Genomic DNA, 5066 nt, shown 5'->3' on the forward strand with positions numbered 1-5066 from the left:
AAATCAATATGTTACTAAGTTTAACGAACAAAAATCAGCAGGCAAAAGTTTCAGGAATAAAAATCAGCACGCAAAAAGTTCCACGAACAAAACCAGTTCTACGAGGAGAAAAATCAATGTACAGATTTTATGAAGACGAAATTGAACAAACAACAAGTTTCATGAACGAAAAATCAGCACGCCAAAGGCTCCACTAGCGTAAAATCAGTACGCAACAAATTCCATGAACAAAGTCAGTTTCACGAGGAGAAAAAATCAACATGCAACAAGTTTCATGAGCAAAATCAGTTTCACGAGCAGAAAAAGTTTGTACAAGCTTCACGAAGAGAAAAATGGAACGTACATCATGTTTCACGAACAAAAATCAGCATGCCATAGGTTCCACGAACAATAATCAACACGCAACAGGTTCCATAAACGAAATCATTATCACCCGGAGAGAAAGTCAATATACAAGTTTCATGAAGAGAAAAATCAACAAGCAACAAGTTTGACGAGCAAAAATCAGCACACAACTGGTTCCAGGAACACAAATCAGCACGTAACAAATTCTATGAATAAATCAATTTTACGAAGAGAAAAAAATCAATGTATAAGTTTCACAAAGAGAAACATCAACATGCAACATGTTTCATAAGCTAAATCAGCACGCAGTAAGTTCCACGAGCAAAAAAAATCAGCTAGTGACGAGCTCCAGAAACAAAATCAGTCTCACGAGGAGGAAAATCAATGTAGAAGTTTCACGAAGAGAAAAATGAACATGCAACAAAGTTTGCGAACAAAACTCAGAATGAAACAAATTCCACGAACAAAGTTCAGCACCCAACAAGCTCCATGAACAAAATCAGTTTCATGAGTGGTAAAAATTCATGTAAAGTTTCACGAAGAGAAAAAAGGAACATCCAGCGTGTTTCACGAACAAAAATAAGAATGCGATCGGTTCCATGAGCACGCTTTAAAATTCCCCAATTCGTTTCAGTTTCATGAATCCAAGGATAAAAAACAGGAGATCGGGAAAAATGACAAAATTTGACTAACGAAGATTATTCTTAAGCCTATTTAGCCTCAACCAATAATAAAACCTATCCACATCGTCTTTCATCGATGTCAAGAGTAATTCTTCCATCTTAGCAGTCTAAATACCTGACTGAGCCAAACTAAAAAGCAAAACCTAAGAGGGGAAATACTGGCCACATTTAAACAATTAATTTTGCACTCTTCAGTAGGCAGAGTCGTATAGTCAAACCTCTTTATTTAAAATAAACATTGTCCCTGGTGTTTATTAGGGATAAATTCAGTTCGATTAATAGGCACTAGCATTTTGCAAAACATTAATCCGTCGGAAGACCAACTAATAAAGTTTTACCATCGGCAAATACTGATGTCATCGTATCTTTTCCGATAGTCAAACTTATCCAACAATTCTTAACCCTTTTCAAAAGCCAAATACAAGTACATCATCGAAGCGTTTTGAAGTATTTTTCAAACAGTTCGTGGTAACGAACTGCAGTAAGGAGCGACCCGGCTCAATAGTAACCAAAACTCTAAAAAATGGAATTTTGATACCAATAGCTACATAAAAAAAATCGCATTTTAATGCTGATTTTAAATATATGGCCTAAGTTTCATCAAGTTTAACCTTACCCATCAAAAGTTATGAGCCTGAAAAATTGCCTTATTTTACAAAATAGGGGAAAACACCCCCTATAAGTCACAGAATCTTAACGAAATTAGCACTATCAGATTCAGCGTATCAGAGAACCCTATTGTAGAAGTTTCAAGCTCCTATCTACAAAAATGTGGAATTTTGTATTTTTTGCCAGAAGGCAGATCACGGATGCGTGTTTATTTATTTATTTTTTTTTCCCAGGGGTGATCATTTCGACCCAGTGGTCTTAGAATGTTTCGGGAGGGCTCATTCTAACGGAAATGAAAAGTTTTAGTCCCCTTTTTAAGTGACCAAAAAATTAGAGGGCACCAATGCCCCCTCCCACGCTAATTATTTTCCCAAAGTCAACGGATCAAAATTCTGAGATAGCCATTTTATTCAGCGTAGCCAAAAAACCTTATAACTATGTCTTTGGGGACCACTTACTCCCCCACAGTCCCTGTGGGAGGGGCTACAAGTTACAAACTTTGAACAGTGCTTACATATAGTAATGGTTATTGGGAAGTGTACAGACGTTTTCAGGGGGGATTTTTTGGTTGGGGGATGGTTTGAGAAGAGGGAGATATGTTGGGGGAACTGTCCATCGAGGAATTTGTCATGGGGGAAGAAAATTTTCATGAAATTTTCTAGCATTATTTAAAAAAAAATGAAAAAATAAATATGAAAAACTTCTTTCAACTGGAAGTAAGGAGCAGCATTAAAACTTAAAACGAACTGAAATTGTTACGCATATGAGGGGCTCACCTCCTCCTAATACTTCGCTCTTTACGCTAAAGTATTTTTAGTAATTTCAACTATTTATTCTACAGCTTTTGTGATTCAGGGGTCATTCTTAATGAATTGGGACAAAATTTAAGCTTTAGTGTAAAGAGCGAGGTACTGACGAGGGGGTGAACCCCCTCATATATGTAATAAAAACATGAGAATACAAAAGTTCTTCACGTAAGCTAATTTATAAGTTACATATATCTTTTACTAATAAGAACATTCGTAAAAAATTAAAAGTTCTAGTTGCCTTTTTAAGTAACTAAAAAATCAGAGGGCAACTAGGCTTCCTCCCCCACTCCTTTTTTCTCAAAATCATTCGATCAAAACTATGAGAAAGCCATTTAGCTAAAAAAAAAAAAAATATGCAAATTTTGTTTTAATTATTCCTCTACGGAGAGCCAAAATCAAAACATGCATTGATTCAAAAACGTTCAGAAATTAAATAAAAAAAAACAAGTTTTTTTTTAACTGAAAGTAAGAAGCGACATTAAAACTTAAAACGAACAGAAATTACTCCGTATATGAAAGGGGCTGCCTCCTCATAAACGTCCCGCTCTTGGCGCTAAAGTTTGACTCTTTCTCTCAAGTCTACTGTTTAAAACAGTAAAAAACGTTAGCGTAAAGAGCGGGACGTTTATGAGGAGGCAGCCCCTTTCATATACGGAGTAATTTCTGTTCGTTTTAAGTTTTAATGTTGCTCCTTACTTTCAGTTAAAAAAAACTTTTTTTTTTTTTTATTTAATAACAAACGGGAAAGACAGCAAATTTCTTGAGTTATTGTTATACCACCGCTTATGTGAAGGTTTCTCATGTTGTTTTGCATGCTAAATCATAAGGTGTAACGAGATTGTTATTAAGGCTTACTGTCTTCTACAGGGTTTCCATGACGGTCAGTTTTTCAAGTGATGCAATTGCCCAAATTTCCATACTACACAGTGACTTTTGGTACTACCGTAAAAAATTGACTGAAATAGTGCTAAAATAGCAATTCCGCACTACAGGTGGCTACCCTGAGAGTTTGTTACAGTGCTACACACGATCAAATAGTGTTTAATAGCACTTTTGAGCTAAATGTGGCAACCCTGGTCTTCACACTGTAACTTGATACATTATTTTGGTGAAGTTTTGATGTTTCAAATTCAATGAAACATTACATAGAAACAGTGGCAACAGGCTTTTGTATTGTTTAACTAGATTTTTAATTGATCAACAAGTTCTTGCATTTTCTGATTATATTTTTGAATAAAGCATACATTGTTGAAAAAATTGAAGTAGTCAAATTTGTAATTCAAAATATATTTCCGTCAACTAGATAAAGGCCTGCCCAGCTGATTGTACAAACGTATTTTGACTTCATTATCGATTTAAAAACTACTGGAGCTAATAATCTGTAATTTATTTTTCAACCAGCCTCACTGCTTTTCACTTTATTGAGAGCAAAATATTGCTTACTTAATCCTCATGCCCAGGTTGGCGTTGAGAGCGTCGTCAGCCTTATCCACGAAGGGCGGTCAGCAGTAAGGGCATTTGCATTAGACAGCAAAGTTCCAGCATGGTCCAGGAATTTCCTAAAAATGTCATTACCCGGAAGTGAAACTTGATTTGAAAGAGACTAAGCTGGTCTTTAAGTAAGAGGCTAAGGTGGAATATGTCGACATTAATGGGGTTTGAGCGAAGTTTCAGGTTTGAATTCGTCGTCTATTAATGGATAATTTCAACGCAATTCTGTAATTGTTATTGAAATAGCTATTACTAACTTATCTCCCTTGCACTATGCGAGACTCTTAGGGCTGAACAGGCGTAAAAAATGCACTTTTACACCATTTAATCAAATTCATAGCTTTAAAATTTACTAGATATCAGATTTTGTGAGCAAAGAGTCAAAGCCGTCTATAGTAATCTGATACTTATCTGCTGTTGCTTGTATGGCTAAGGAAAAACTAATATGATCATTAAATACATGCATAGTTGGTATTGAAACATATTTGAACATTAATATACATCAAATTTCATCCTACACATTGATTAATTATTTTTATGTTAATTAAAGATTGTACCATTAAGTAAAGCCTGATAAAAAGTTCCTAAATAGGCCTAACTTGTGAATTTTGCCTTCCTTTTCCAGATTAAAGATTATTTTCTCAGCTGGGATGGTCCAACTACTGCTCAAAGGTAATCTGCTACTTAAATTTCTTTCCCTTCTTTCCTTTTTTCTCTTTCTTTCATCTTTCTTCTTCCTTTTACTCCCTCTTTCTCTCCACCGTTTTTATGTGCTAAAATTATACTTTCAATACTCTATTTGAAATTTGTGAAACAAAAATATACGAGGGGATTCAAATTGAGATTACACAATTAGAACGAACACAGTAAGCAGTCAACCAATATATGTTGTTTTAATGCATCCACGTGCGCAACTAGAATAACAAGTACCCAAGTTCTCATAATACCCAAGAGGACAACCAGCTGAGTCCTGTGAATTAAAAATATATTGCCACTGCCACTATTTCACCAAAATAGCAAAGTTACTAGTTTCAAACAAAATGCTCAAAGCAAGAATCGAATCCTGGCCGGCTCGATGAGAGCTAGCTATCCTAACCATTAGACGATATGAGGTCAATATTCATCAGTT

This window comes from Artemia franciscana, chromosome 4 (assembly GCF_032884065.1).
Source record: "Artemia franciscana chromosome 4, ASM3288406v1, whole genome shotgun sequence".
Taxonomy (NCBI): Eukaryota; Metazoa; Arthropoda; class Branchiopoda; order Anostraca; family Artemiidae; genus Artemia; species Artemia franciscana.